This window comes from Acomys minous (genome assembly GCF_964271855.1).
Source record: "Acomys minous genome assembly, chromosome: 3".
Classification (NCBI taxonomy): domain Eukaryota; kingdom Metazoa; phylum Chordata; class Mammalia; order Rodentia; family Muridae; genus Acomys; species Acomys minous.
Genome location: NC_140485.1, coordinates 38,939,330 through 38,956,012, shown reverse-complemented (window position 1 = coordinate 38,956,012; position 16,683 = coordinate 38,939,330). Strand labels below are relative to the sequence as shown.

Below are 16,683 nucleotides of genomic sequence, written 5' to 3'. Positions count from 1 at the left end.
CAGACAAGAAAAAGTTACATCTGACCACTTAGAAAGATTACCTGAAGGAGAGATACCACCAGAGAGGTACTGGTTTCATTAACCACCCTAGTAGCAACCACACAAAATGTGGGAAGGTTTATTCTTGCTGTCATAAGCTGGGGAAAAAAACCACAAAAGGCCACTCTGAATTTCCAGGATCTACCAAATTCTTTATAGACCAACAACACACCTGATAGAATCAACCATTTACCAGAGGCAGGGTCCAAGGAAGAGTCATAAAGAGGCCAGGCCTACCTAGCAAAGATTTGCACATAACAGGATCCAAGAGGCCAGGCTAACTACGTGTCAACAGGATCTCACCTGTATCTTTCTTGAACTTTATTCCACTTGTAAAATGTCATTTGATAGTAGGGGTAGTGGGTAGCCCACACTGGAGTCAGAGCTCTCGGCTTTAATCTATACTTAGCCAAATCTCACATTTTAGGTTATGAGCACATTATAGCTATTTCTATGCATTAATTTTCTCATCTTTCAAATTAATAATGCTTTTTGTTCATAGAATCCACTGTGGATTAAGTTGTACTTCTTCAAATTCACAATGTTGACCCCCTGACCTTTAGTGTAACTATAGTTTAGAAATAGGGCTTTCAGAGAATGTGAATGAATCCGGAAGAGTAAGCCCTTAATTCAGGAAGACTTGCGGCTTTATAAGAAGAAAGGCCTTTCTCCATGTGCACATTACACTGAGCAGAAGCTATGTGAGGAAACAGAGAAAAAGGAAGCCAGGAGCAAAGTTTCCTCCAGGAGTCAGAGAAGCCAGAAATGTGATCATGGACCGATCACCTTCAGGACTTTGAGACTAAATTGTTCGTTAGGCCACTGTGATGGTTTGGATGAAAAATGGCCCCCATTGGACTATAGGGGTGGGACTACTAGGAAATACAGCCTTGTTGGAGGAAGTCACTAGGGGTGCACTTTAGGTTTCAGATGTTCAAGCGAGGTCCAGTGTGTCAGTCTGTTCCTGGTGCCTGAGGATCCAGATGTAGCACTCTCATCTATCTACTCAGCACCATGTCTGCCTGCATGCTGCCATGCTTTCCACCAGGATGATAATGGACTCTGAACTCTAATCCAGCTTCAATTAAATGTTTTTCTGTACAAGAGTTGCCATGGTCATGGAGTCTCCTCACAGCAATAGAAACTCTAAGACAGCCACCTAATCTGTGATAATTTTTTTTTTTGAAGTCCAAAATGACTGAAAGACTGGTAGCAGAACCAAATACAGTTCTATAGGAAATGGGCACTATGAATTAAACAATCAGGGCAAAATTCCCCTTGTCTCTGACCTCTCTTCTGCATAAATTTGCTCACCCAGATATTTCTCAGCATGGACTTGACTTTCCAACAATATTACTTAATGTCTCCATCTTCATCCTGACAGCCAGAGCAATTTCCTGAATGCTCCATTTTGGTTTTGTATTCTCAATGTTGAGTTACCCTTGAGCATGATAATGAATCTATTCTTAGTTTAAAGTCTTCCAGTATGTTGGAACATTGTCTGGTACACAGTAAATCTTGTAATTATAATTATGTCATTATTATTTCCCAGCACTGACAATATAATAGGACTGCTTTACTAGTATTTAGTAAGAGTTACTGTAGCCATGTTTCTTTACTACAAATGAACAGCAAAAAAAGAATGCTTATTTTGCTGGAAGTGTGTGTGTGTGTATGTGTGTGTGTGTGTGTGTGTGTGTGTGTGTGTGTTGTATTGGGCAAGAAGTAGTCTTTTAGGGACTGTAGAATATCAGAGACCACTCAAACATTGATTACAAGGAATTCAACACTGTGTCAAGGGGGATTCTGAGTAAAATTTAGAAGTGTTGTCATTAGTATAAGATTTTTTTGCTTTACATTTTGTATATATAAGTGTGTGTGTGTATGTGTGTGTGTGTGTGTGTGTGTGTGTGTGTGTGTGTACTAACCTCTCTCCTGAAAGAGATGATGACAATGAACAATGAGAGCAATAAATAATCCCTGAGTAGGTTATCACATGTATGTAATAGCATAGCAGAGACCAAACTTCAATATCAGCCATTGAAATGGTATAAATCTCTGAAGTTGTTAGACTTAATGCAGAGTCTGCAAGCTAGTGCCTAAAGCTTGATTTGAACAGATGAGACTAGGGCCATCCCCTGTCTGGCTAATATCAATGTCAGAAATCAATATAATTTCCCAGAATTGCCTCCCACCAAATAAGCCATTTGGCCTGCATCATTTTGTAACGTTCTAGGCAACAGGTAGTGAGGTCACGGCATGAACTTTTCATTGTGCTGCCTGTTCTGGCATTATACATATTTTTGTCAGTGTGAAATTGGGCTGAGAAATTCTTCTTAGTGCTCTTTAGCCTACAAAGGTTACAGTTCCTAGCCTGGGACTCATGAGCATTTTTTGTTTTAGTGACCTTCCAGGATGAGGCCTCGGTTTGCAATTGAGGTAAGAATTCGGGTGCTTTATTAGAAGGAGTTTTGGTCTATGTTAACTAGGATCTTGCCTCTTACCCCTTGGTATGCGAAGCAGTACCTGGAAAACTTATGTAAGCATAGGTTCCTGAGCTCCACCTTCAGAGATGGTAACTGCCCAATTGTCTGCGTTCCTAACAAGCCCCCAGGGATTCTGTGCCTTACTGCACAGTCTTAGGCCAGGAGAACTGTCCAAAGCCCTCTGTGTGTGACCTACTCCATAAGCAAATATCAAAACCTCCTCGAGGCTTAACCTTTTTCACCTGACAAAAGGAACTAGGAATCAATGAAAGAGGGGACTGTAGTGATGAATTTGTTCACACGTTTACTAACAGTGGGAAGTACTGTTGCAGGCACTTTCTATGGCATTGCATCTGACTCTCATAAAACATTCACAAAGGCTAGGTTTTCACTAGTTAACAGACAAGCACCCTAAGTCACCTAAGAAATATCTTGTAGATTCCCAGAGCCAGGAAACAAAAGAATTGCAATTCCAAACAGATTTGAGGCAAAATATGTTTCTCAACCACCAAATCTGCACATTGAGTCTACTAACTCCACTTGAGTGCTTTCTAGTACCCAGAAGACACACACACACACACACACACACACACACACACGGTTACAGTTCCTGATTACAAGTAGCAATCACAGCCTCTAGCCATTGGAGGAGTGGAGATAGCTTCCCCACTTGCCCTCTGCTGTTGATGCTGTTGATGAACTGCTTAAGACCCGTGATCACCCACTCTTCAGAGCAATCATTTCATTCTTCATCCTTCAGTGGCCTGCGGCTGGGATGCTTAGGGCTGATACCCATTACAGGCAAGGGTGAAAAATACTTTTGAAATCCAGGGAGCTCAAATGAATACCTCTTGAGAAAATATATTTCAGAATTAAACGTTTAATGCTGGGTTTCCTTTCTTCAACAGCAACGAGCTGTAGAAACAAGTGCTAAAGCAGGAGGAAGCTTGCAACGACCTATGGCAATAGCACAAAATTATTTGTTACTTCCCAAAGTGGTATTTGAGCCCAGCGGGCTGCACTTAAGATGTGACTGGTTAATGGCTGTGTGGCACACCCTTCTAATGGAGTTGTCACATAAGCACCACCATGAAGCAGTTTGAGCTGCAGCTTTGAGGAAACACCCCCTCTGGCAGGCTTGTGCCTTGCTGCCTTGGGTCAGGAGGAAAAGCCAGCCTTCTGCTTGCTTCAGGGATTTTAAGGGATGTTATACTTAAGTGTCAAGAAAAGCCTGGTTTCTGGAGATCACAGAGCAAAAGCCAGCTAAAGTCATCAAATGCAGAGAGAAAAAGAGAGACAGAGAGACCCAGAACACTCTGCTAAAACCAAAACCTGTCAAGACTGGTGTGTTGGAGTTTATCCTACTTGCAAAAAGCTGTCATGAAATATATAGGAATTTGGTAAGTGGTTAATGTAAGTTTAAGTAAGCCATACTAAAATCAGATAATCAACATAAAAGACCCTTCACTGCTAGTGATTTCACACGTTAAATATCGTTCCTGATCTTGTATCTCTAAGCCAGAAGTATTAAAACTGCTGCACATCATTGCTCCCTCTGCATTAACATGCTAGCAGCTTAATTCAGCCACAATACGGGTATTTAACCCACAGAAATTGGTACGGGTTACAAATTAGGGTCTCGGTTGTTGGTTTGTTTAATAGTCATAAGTGAGATAAATAAAGTGTCACTAATACAGATTATATTTCTAAGGCATGCTATGTCTATGGCTATTTGAATAAATAATCTCTCAGTGTTTAAAAGCTTTTGTTTACTTCAGTAAACAAGCCTTATACTTCACTGATAAGCAAACCTCTAACACATGACCCCATTTATTCATGTTCTGTTTAGTGGGTAATAAGATGGAAGCATCAAGCAACATTCATGATGGAGCTATCCTTGTGCATCACTAATACCAATGGGTTCAGGTAAGCATGAAAGAGTTCAGTAATGATCAAAAAGCATAGTGAAATACAGTTGAGACTATGTCATTCACTGAAAAGAGTATTGCATATGCTACCGTTGTATACATGGCACATATTTTGCCATGAAAGTTTTAATAAATGTATAAGCATGAAAATATGTGTAACTATCAATATATGTATGTGTACACATTTTTAGAGCTGGTCATTACACACTTATTGCCACAGAGCTGATTATAATCTTCAAGACGCACTTGCAGAGCTGGGGAGATGACTAAGTCAATAAAGTGCTTGCTGGCAAGCATGAGGCTCTGAAATCAGATATACAGAACCTATGTTTAAAAAAAAAAAAGCCAGGCATGATGCACTTTTGACCCTAGCCCTAGTGACCTAAATACCTTGTCTAGCCAATCAATGAACTCCAGATCCCAATGAGAGACCATGTCCCCAAAACAAAGTTGGACACAATAGGGTGAACATTAAATGTTGACTTCTGCTTTCCACATATTTGGGCACTCACCTCTATACACATGTGCATGCATATTAACATATATAAATATATACAAAATACAAGAAGAAGAAGAAGAAGAAGAAGAAGAAGAAGAAGAAGAAGAAGAAGAAGAAGAAGAAGCTGGAAATAATTACAAACAAGAAAAAGAAAAACATAATATGGTCATCTCTAACTGAAGCACCTGAAGGTGGACTTCAAGTCAGGAGTATTTTAAATGGAACCTGCGCATAACATGATATAAAGCTTATTACAAAATCCAGCAAAATCACAAATAACATTTTCATGGATCTTAAATAAGAATGCTTTCAAAGGAGGAAAGTCTTGGGTAACTCTTGAGGGCAGAGTATCCAACGGAACTGTTCCAAGATTCCTCAGGTGTCACTTTCTTCTTTATGCTCAATCACCTGTATATGCTTTACCCCATGAGTATCTGTCTTCCTCGCCACTTTTTCCCTATAGAAGACTTTTGTTCTGCAAGTCTCATGAGAAGAGGGGCGACATCTATCTCATTTCTCTTGTTAACCCTGCAGTTATGTAATGAAATAGGTACTTGATAAATACTTAAGAATCAGTACATGAGACAAAATGAAAGCATGACCTTTTCCTTTATTCTTAGTTGAACTGACATTACTGGAATTGTATAAAATATAAAAGCAGACACATGCACACTCACATACATACAGAGAAATAGAATCCAAATATTTAGTCATAGAGCCTACTAACCATAAGTTTTCATTCTTCCATTAGGTTATAGCAAAGCCTTTGAGGCATGAGCATTCTGTCTGTTTTAATAAACTATCTGTGACTTGACCCTGTGTTCTTCCTTGGTGGCAGACATGTTTTTTTCTGTTGCCTAGAAACTAATATAATTTAAGCCTCTCAGAAGTCAAAGACAAATCAGAACTAAAATTACTTGTTCATTTTAATACACCTATAGCCCCTCATGGGCAAAAAGTTGCTGCTCGTTTCTTAAGTTGCCAGAGTAGCAGACAGGGTGCTAGTTTCTCTTCACCTCTTCACAGATTTTGTTGTTGTTGCTGTTGCAGTTACTGTTGCTGTTGCTGCTGTTGTTGGAGGAGGAGAAATATAAGAGGAAGAGAAACAAGAGGAGGAGACGCTAGAAAGTGAACACTACAAAGTAGTAGGTACTATGAACATCCAAGCGTAGACTAAGCCAGGGAAGGAAAAAGACACTCCCAGGTATACTAGCATCAAAAGCAGGGAAATCAAATCTTTTGGAAAGCTGGAGACAAAAAAAAAAAAGTTTAAGAAAGAAGACTCTCTTAAATGGCCAGAAACTGTCCATTGGTGCTCAGTCAGCAGTTAGGGCTCCTGAACATCTTCAATACTACAATATTGATTGGTTTGATCATATGTGAGTTTTGTGCAAGCGAACAGATATGCTGTTAGTTCGTGAGTGTGGTGGTCCTGTTATGCCAAGAAGACCCCGTTTTGTTCTTGTCCTTCCTGAGCTCTGGCTCTTACAATCTGTTTGGCTCCTCTTCCAAAATGCTTCCTGAGCCTTGGAGGGGGCTTGGTGACATGGATGTCCCATTTAAAGCCGAGCATTCCATTGACTCTTTTTCTCTAAAACTTGTTGTGGATTTCTGTGTGACTTAACCACTACGTGTTGCACAAAGAAATGTCTCTAATGAAGTCAGAGATCTATACTAATCTGTGGAGTGTACAGATACAAATTCTGAGGGCAGGTTGATATTATGTACATTACGTAGGATGAGGGTAGAGGGTGCTCTTCTGGAGCCTGTAAGTTCATACTCAATGGCTTCTTGGCCATATTTGCAGTACTAGGTATATGCTTTATCCTGTAGAGTAGACCTGAAATCCAACCAGAAAGCAATTAATGACACTATTGCGATCATAGGCATAGGCATAAATTTGTATGCCATCCTTTACTGTAGGTCACAGAATTCACAGGTAAGTGAGGCTGTTGATGAATCCAAACATAGCTAGCTCCTTCTAGCACTATGAAAGTTAATCAGTATCAGCTTGATTTTTCTGCATCTTGTGACCAATCTGTGTGGTATCTTCAGCAATAGCATCTTACCCTCAAGTTCTGGAAGGTAACCAGAAATAATATCAATAGCACTTATAGTTTTTGGGGTATCAATGGGACACTTCTCATCAGCAACTGAAGGGGAAGACTTGCCATGCCTGACACTGGGATTTTTACATTGAAATATATGTCTTCTCTTCTCTCAGGAGCATAATCCCACACGTAGAATTACTCCAATTTCTCTCCTCCCCCCTCTCTCTCTCCTTCTGTGTGTGTGTGTGTGTGTGTGTGTGTGTGTGTGTGTGTGTGTGTGTAAGAAGTTTATAAAATAGTAGAGTTTTCATGTAGGTTTTCAAACATCCTTAGTGTTAGCTATTCTTCCCCCACACCTTCCACTGCCCTACATTCCCGTGCCTCTTTCAACTAAATCTCCATTCCCACTGGCTTCTGGTAGGCCAACCATGGTCCAGTAGATGGCTGCTGAAGGATCCATTCAGAAGGACATGGCAGCATACTCTAGATTTGATGGATTATTTTTCAAGAGGGTTTCTTGTGCTTGATACTATGGGTTATGTTACACTACAATTCTTATGGGAATGTCAGCCCAAATAGAAATAGCTTAATGTATATATGTTATATGTGTGTGTGCATTTGTGTACATACATATGTACATATATGTGTATATATTTTATATGTATATATCATATATTATATATTCATATGTATACATACATTTATATGTATTGATTCTAGGTAAATATAAATAATATGATTCCTTGAAGCTTTATCAAATAACCTCAATGTGATTTGTCTCTTGTTCCTTTTAACAAAAACCCCAATACCAGGCACTAGCAAACCTTTAAAATGTTGGTCAGAGTAATCCAAGTGACTCCCAAAATAATATAGATTATTGATGTAGCCCTTGGTTTCCTCAAAGGGGTTGATGGTAGGGACCATATTGGTGAAGACACCGCACACTCAAGACACAGGACTTATATGATTTGAACACCATCTGATAAGAAAGACTCCTTTCTTCTTCCATGAAGATACTATGCAGGCTGCCAAGGGAAGCCATTGAACAATGCTATCCAGCTGCAATACCTATGCCCCACAATTATTACCAGCGGGGCAAGACATTCCTAAAAGTGCAAGAAGTAGTTCTGACTTTTGGTAGCAACTTAAGGTCCACTAAATGGGGAAAAACATGCCTGACATGGGAAAACTAGCCAGCTTCCTCTTACTAGTGAAGTTATGGAACGTAGAAAAAGATCTACTACAGCAACACTGGTAGTCTAGCATAACCTATTACTGTATTCTAAGACTTAACTTTATACCCAAGGGTAATTGTAGCTACAATCCCTGGCGAGGCTGGGCGAGGGAGGTAGAAGTGAATCCAGAAGGAGATGGCTGGAAGAATGGAGAGTGAATATGATACAAATGAATCATAAGAAATATTTTTAAAATTATTAAACTGTTGTGGTAAAAAATGAAATATTGAAGACAATAACGGCAGTCTTGAGAGGTAGGCAGAAACTTAAAATTAGCAATTGCCAACAATAAGGAGAGAAGCAAAGCCACAGAGGCAGGATAATGGAGGTCATACATGCAGCTAACATCAATTTTTTTTATTGGATGCTGTTCAGGGGTTATAATGACGGCTGTCTAATTTAAGAGTAGAAGGTCAGGATAGGCACAGATTTCTCATTGCCACCACTGTAACAGATCTTTTAATTCATGACTTTTATGATATAATGGAGTTAACATTAAAAAAGGAAGCATTCAGTCAATGTTTTTATAGGATAAGAGGAAGCTTATTTTTTCATATGTAACCTCGTGAGGTTTTGCAGCATACTAAATACTAAATGATTGGAGGCTTCAGATTCTTCCTGAAGTTCTAGTTCCATCTTAGTCTGTAAGATCATAGACCTCAGGATGGAAGAGACAGAGAATACAGCTGTGGTGCAGTACACCTCTGCTATTAAATAAATAAATGATAAAAAACAAACTTTGAGAAAAAATTTTACTATCTAGTGCTAAAATGTAGCCAATAGACACACCAGATGCACAGTGAAGTTTTCCATGGAATCACCTGTCAAGGGATGCACTCTATAATTAACAGTAAAATTAAGGTTTAATAGCATTTTAAGGTTAGAAGTAATGGTATGGTAAACACATCTGAAAAGCAAAAATCAAATAAACACAAACGACTTTGAAGGAGGGGCTCAAGGATGAAGAGTAGGCAAGGACAAATGTTACAAACAAAAAAGGATTTCAGTTGATGAATATGGTCTCAAGATGACTTTACAATGTGATTACATCTAAGATGGTCATTGTTTTGATAAAGAGCATACCAATAGTAACAGTGAGCAGAGAGTATACTAATGTTTTCCAGGAAAGATGTATGGGAAAAGTCTTATCTTTTAAACTATTGGAAGTTAAGGATGCTATTTATATTAGTTGGAAGGCCTAAAGTTACAATCAGAGTGGTTTTTGTATGACCCAAGGATAATTTTCTAAATAGGGTAAGGAAAAATTTACCAGATGACAAGAACAGAAGATTCAATGTGCCCATATACAAAGAAACTAGAAGAAAAGTTATTCTACCTTTGCTGAAGCAGTAGGGGACACAGGCAGCACAAGTCCTGGAATTTAAATCTCCAGTATGCTGCAACTAATTTGAAGGACACTAAGCTCTATGTCATCTATCTATCTATCTATCTATCTATCTATCTATCTACCTATCTATCCTTCTATCTCAGCTATCTATCATTTAAGTATCTATCTTCTCATCTATCTACTATCTAAGTATCTAGCTATCCACTATCTTATCTATTTACTAAGTATCTAGCTATCATCTATCTGTCTCTCTATCAATCATCTTCTAGATATAAGCTAAGTGTCTATCTATCTATATACTCTAGCTAAGTAGCAATCATCTATCTATGTAACATCTATTTAAATATCTAGGTATCATCTACCTATACCATCTCTCTAAGTGTCTATTGATTGCCTATCATATATCTCTGCCTTTTGCTTTTCTCTCTTGCTTCTCTTTTTACTCTCTTCCTTTTCAATCATGCTTCTTCACAGTCATCCTGATTTACTCCTCACTTTGCTTGCTCCACAATGCTGCTCTCAGTGCTGCACTGTGGTTTGCTCTCTAATACCACAGAGTTCACTGCAGAAAGGGAACTGATATACCCATAAAAGCCAGTGTTTGTTGAGATTTTTAATGCTAAATCAAAGACATACTATCCACTTGCATAAGGCTCGACAGAACTCGGGTCATATTCTCACATCTGATCTCAATAACTGTATTCCATGGATCAAAGAATCGCCAGGTCTATAAATTAGAGCTTCCCTGTTCTACTGTTCTCTAAGCAATATAGTTTTCCTTGTAGAAAATAATGGACATCTCATTTAGTACTACAGATCAATCAATTTATTGATTTATAAAAATCTCGATTTATAACAGCATACAGAAATGACACTAGATAGATGCATCTATGAGGTCTGTCTCTATTTTGAGTGTATAATTTAGCAGATGGAATCTGGTAGGCAACAAGATTAATAAAATACCCTACAGCTGAGCTCAGAAGGGAAATTCACATGCAATATCAAACAAGAATTCTGGTGGTCTTGCTATAAGCATGCCTCTTCTCTACCTACCATCTGGATCATTTTGACAACAAATAAACACTCAGACTGGGGAGAGGTATTTTTTTTCACTAGTTAATAGAAAGCATCTCCTTTTCCCAGGGACCAAGATACAAAGGCAACAATCAAACCCAGCAGCCTGTTATTTCTATCTGGTTAATATCTTAGTGTGAATAGGGGGCCAGTGGGCTGGGCTTGGCACATGTTCTCATGCTGAGCCTGCAAGCCAGAAATATTTTTCCTAGAAAGCAACCCAGTGGGGAGCCTCTGCAAGAGAGTGAAATATAAATTATTCATTTTCTGTTCTTTGTCTACTGTCCCCAGTAAGCCTGGTTCTTCAGAGGCAAACAGAGCACACAAGTTATCATGACAGTGCTCTCTATAGTATACTCAGCTGAAAGATCACTGGGTTTAAACAAGTGTGCCTGCCACTCGGCCTGGATGGTGGTAGAAGACAGTTTGAATGAGACACCAACCCACAAATTCCCTATGGCTTGGCCACATATGGCAAATTCCTCACTTTTATAGTGCTCAATTTTATTCGCAGTGAAAAGATGACAATCTGAGGCTGTCCTCGAAAGGATATTTCTGGAAAAGGTTATAGAAAGTCTGGCATCATCTCCGGGCTAGGGAGATGCGTTAAATATAAGGAGATAGCAACTAGAAAACTGAAATTCGAGTCGCCACAGCCGCCGCCATGAAAGCCTTGGTGCAGCGTGCCACCTGGGCTAGCATCACAGTCGGAGGAGAGCAGATCAGTGCCATTGGACGGGGCATCTGCGTGCTGCTGGGCATCTCCGTGGAAGATTCCCAGAAGGAACTGGAACACATGGTTCGAAAGATTTTAAATCCGTGTGTGTTTGAGGACGAGAGCGGGAAGCACTGGTCCTAGAGCGTGATGGGTAAGCAGTATGAGGTGCTGTGTGTCAGCCAGTTCACCCTCCAGTGCGTTCTCAAGGGAAACAAGCCCGACTTCCACCTGGCGATGCTCACAGAGCAGGCTGATAGCTTCTACAACAGCTTCCCAAGAACTACAGACCGGAGCTCATCAGAGATGGCAAGTTTGGTGGCTATATGCAGGTGCACATTCAGAACAATGGGCCGGTGACTATAGCACAGGAGTCTCCTGCTCCTGGTGCTGCTAGCTCTGATCCAAAGCAGCTGTCAAAGCTGGAGAAATAGCAGCAGAGAAAAGAAAAGACCAGAGCCGAGGGGCCTTCTGAGTCAAGCAAAGAACGGAATCCACCCCTTAAAGAAGACCACAGCACCAACAGCGGAGCAGAGGATGATGTGTCTTTGGAGCGGGAGCCATAGCTACAGAAGCAGGAGTTCAGCAAATTACCATTGGGCAGAAACAGATCCTGGAACATTCGAGATGCTCAACCCCTACGTTGCTTTGAGAATTCTGGACTCAAATATGAAAAGAAAATCAGAACTAAGACACTGGGAATCTGAATCCCCTTGAAAAACTCCAAAGGACCATTCCATTCGGCGTATTGCTGTGGTCTGGTGGGAGTGGAGGAACGCTCATGGGCTCACACCCACGCCTTTCCCATGGACAGAGGTCCATCGGTTTTCTTGCTTTCTGCCATAGCTTTGCTTGCTTTTGGAGCAGGCGGGCCCAGTATCATCTGTCTTCAAGTCTGTTGTGGTGTATTCTGTGTATCCATGATCAGTTTCCAGCACATTCTTGCTGTCCATATTGTCTCCATCACTGAGTCACAAGATAGGGCTGGTGTTAGGGAACCAACAATAACATATTGTATGAGACTTTGTATCTTGTAATTTTCCCCATTTTTTAAAAAATAAATAATAAAACCTTAAATCTCAAAAAAAAAGAAAGAAAGAAAGAAAGAAAGAAAGAAAGAAAGGAAAGGAAACTGAGATCCTAGAAGCCCCCAAAGGGGCATTATTATCAGCATAAAGGGGATACAGGAAGTGAGAAAAAAGTCATTCAAAGTAACTGCTGTCTACAGGATTGGGATTATAACTGGCACAGCTCCTGTAGGACAGAAACATACATCAGCCTATGGAAATTAGTTTCTATCAGCAAGAAGTATCACAGATAGAAGCCATGGCCTGACACCACACTGATCATTTCCCTAGCTTTCTACTTTGATAACAATCAGAAATAGGGCTGGAAGTTTTGGCCCAAGTGTGTAGGACTCTTAGACAGTTTACAGAGGGAAGTCATAAATTATTCCAGTGATTCATCTGTATATATTTAAATATTCATTTTTGTTTATGCATATGTATGAGTGTCTGTGTAAGCTTATATACACCACATGGGCACAGTTGCCTACGGAAGGCAGAGGACATTAGATCATATGGAACTGGAGTTAGAGTAAGTTTTGATCTGATCCACCTGATATAGGCCCTGGTAACTGAACCCTGATCCTCTGACATCTCTCCAGTCTCCTATCTGAATAGCTTCAAAGTGACCTATTCATACTATTAAATTGGTAAGGAGGGTCTTATAAATTTCCTTGATAATTCAGAGTTTGGGGCAAGGCTTCTTCTTGGCTTCTGTCTCCTCAGAGAACATCATGATCCAGCTCAGTTCCTTCAGCCTTCTTGACCTTCTCTCTAGTGAGGCTGCCTTCATATACCTTCTGGGGCCCTTGTTCAAATCAACTTTTGTCCAGATGACTACAACTGCTAACTGACCTGGAGACCTCTTCGTAACCCAGCTCCAGTTCAAATAATCACCTCCGACTATCCAAACAGTCTGGTTAAATAAGACAGAGAGGTATCAAAGACCTCTGACTCTTAGCCATCTGATCACCAGCTAGTCATATTGCCTCTATGTCTTTCTCTTTGTACTAAATAAGAGACCTTTATCCTTAGATCCAGAGAAGTCCGTGATCAAATAATGATCAAATACTATCAGTAGCACCAAGTTTAAAGGAAATGCCTCATTCTCACCTGCCTTTTAAATGTATAGAAGGTGAAAATAAATATATACCAATGTATTCATGATAGAAAACCACAGGATAATGAAGCTAGTTTCCTCATTTAATAGAAAGTAAATGCATGCATACATGCACATATACATTTTATGTTTTTATGTGCAGATGGGTATCCATGGTGCATCTGGCTGCATCATCCTTGAAAAGGCTTGGTCAGAGTCTTTCATAGTTTCTTCTTCTATTGACTCACTGTCCACTTAAGATTGCTGGGTTAGTTGTGGATATTCTCCCAGAAAACCTACAGTGAGCTTCAGGGATCACACTCACCCATCTTCAGGATTCAGTTGCTCATTCATTCTCATGCATGTATCAACACTTATGAATATCAGCTATTTATCTCTATAATATTGTGAAAGGACTTGCTCCTATTTTTATATTGTAGTTTAACTGAACATTGTACTCTAAGTGAACTGTTTTACAGAGTTTGCTTATTACTTGGTAGAGTTCAAAGAACACTTATAGGTTGAGCTGGAATGATGGCTCAGCAAGTAAAGGTACTTGCTGCCAAGCCTGAAGATGTAAGTTCAATTCCCAGAACCCACGTGATGGAAGGAGAGAAGTAACTCCTTCAAATTGTCTTTCAGATCCTCATATGCATGTCACAGCATGTGAGCACACACACAACACAAAGTTACATGTACAATCTCATACACATGCGCACACTAAACACATACATAAATAAATTAAATGTTAATAGATTTATGATTGGAAAACCCAAATTAATTATTCACACTCGTAAAGAGTTCAAGATACAAGAATAGACATAAATTTCAACAATTATTTTAACAAAATGTCTCCCTAATAACAGAATACATAATGGTGAGTAAGAATGTGAGCATGAATACCTAAGGTGAAGTCCCAGCAACTACATAAGAAGCTTGGCAAGACCATGTATGATCCTCCAGTACTGTAGAGGGGTGGGACGAGAAAGATTCCTGCGACTAGCATTCTACGTTCAGTGAGATCCTGTCTCAAGGGGATAATGTGGAGAGTGAGAGACAAGAACACCTGGCATTCTCTTCTGTCCCACAGGACCCATATGCACATGCCCACACATCCACACACACATATGTGTATATGCCACACACAAAGCACACAAAATTGGAATACATATATAGGTCCGGTTGCATGTATTTACATAGATGCACTTCTTGATTGTGTGACTGGATTCTGCTGTGTGCTGTCACTAAGAAGAACAGATGTAAAATCAAGAAACATTTTAGGAAGCTTCTAGAGACTTCTACAGAAAACTTTAGAGGCACCAAAAAAAAAAGTGAGATGCTAGTCTGCTCTGGAGAGTGGGCAAGTGACATATAAAAGGGTATAGTATCAAAGTTTGAGAGAAGGTGGTGCTTAGGAGTTGAATTCAGGAAAGAAGTAGTGATGTCCATTAAGCAGACAGAAGAAAAGCAAGCATTCTGCCATATTAGAGTGAGTGGGTCATTCACTTTACTTTGTAAGTGGCAAGGAAAGGACATAGAGAAAGACGAGGTGTTGAAGCAGAAACAAAACTGTGGAGCCTCAAGAGAAATAATCCACTGTCTTCCCAGGAGAACCTTGCCTTCAATTCTTGGTTGACATCTGCAGTCCTTGCCGTGACTGACTTCTGTTGGTGACTCCAAATTACACTGTGAAAGTATGGTGAGGACTTTTCTAATTTCTGGGGGAAAAGGACCATGATGTGCCTTTTCTTGTGTATCTTTGACTTCTTCATCGTTATAAGCATAGAACATGTTCACCTCTGCCAACCATTCACCTCTGCAGCTGAAACAAAATAGTGCCATGTAGCAAATACTCCATGAGAAAGAAGCAAATAAAAAGCATCAACGCATTTGTTCACTCTAGAGGCAAGGAGCTCTAATTAGTCAGGATTGATTTATTTGCAGAATTTATTACTATGAAGGTTTAACAACACCCCTCAGGTGATTAGTTTCCTGACTCTTATTGGTGGCATGTCATCATTTTCCAAGTAAGTACTCTTAGGGATATTGAAATTCAGAGCCAATGTTCTTTCCTGAAAAGTCTATTAAAATGTTAATAGAAGGAAATACTTGGAGTGTGTGTTTAGAGGGGGTTAGTAGTACACACTATTAATCCCAACTCTTGAGAGTTCAAAGTTGCCTGGTTTACAGAGCAAGTTCCACAAAAAGCAAGGCTACACAGAAAAACTCTGTCTGGAAAAAACACAGAAATACCCTCCTTTGAAAAAAAGAAAAGAAAAATCTGGATAACCCGTACATTGAACAATAGTATGTACAACATGAGTACCAAAGTGCCCTTTCAGCTGTTAAGTGACACATATTACTCTTAGCCATTTGTAATCTATGCTTTTCCTGGGTGTGGGGTTCTTTCTAATTTAGATATTGTAGATATCCTAGTTACACTGTCAATCACCTTCACCTACATATGCCAGGATCTGTAATCTTCTATGTAAATTAATCCAGACCTAGCCCTCTTAGAGCTCAGATTCTTAAGGCAGAACCAGAACTTGAACAAGGAGATATATTTCACACTGAAAACTGATTCTGCAGGCTATTCTAAGGCAGCAGCTTCTTTTTCTTCCAGCTCCATGAGACCTCATTTCATTTTGTTAGTAGAGTTTTGTTTTCTTCTGTCTTATTTCTGTAATATGCTCTTTGCTTCTTAGGTTTGAAAGTGACATCTACTGTCTCCTTGAGATTTTATCCCATCTGGTCTCCCTGGAGCCTCTGTGTATTTGTTTTGTATTAGTACAGGCACGAGACAGACAGATACGTAGTTCAAGCCACACATTCCTCCTCCTTGTCTTTAGCCCTCTTGGACTTTTACTTCTCCTTTGTTATTTCTGGGATGGAATCTGCTTTAGATAAAATCCTCGAGTGACTTCCCTAGCTTATATCCCAGCTAGAATGAATGTCTTGATCAGAATTTCCCCTGAAACCTGACAGTGACAAGGCCTGCTTCTATCTCTATAGAATAGGGCTTCATAAATTCCATAAATTACATCTTTATCAGAAGATTGAGATGGCTGTCTACAAGGGAAATATATTCTGTATAGGTTTTAAGGCATAACTGAGCTTTTCGCTAAGCATCATTTATATATACACA

The 16,683-nt window shown here is 39.7% G+C and overlaps 1 pseudogene across 1 annotated transcript; it reads left to right on the top strand.

Moving 5' to 3' along the window:
- Positions 1-11,311: 11,311 nt before the first annotated feature.
- Positions 11,312-12,451, top strand: LOC311594287 (D-aminoacyl-tRNA deacylase 1-like; annotated as a pseudogene). Its single transcript has one exon. The product of its transcript is annotated as a D-aminoacyl-tRNA deacylase 1-like (transcript).
- The last annotated feature ends 4,232 nt before the right edge of the window (positions 12,452-16,683 follow it).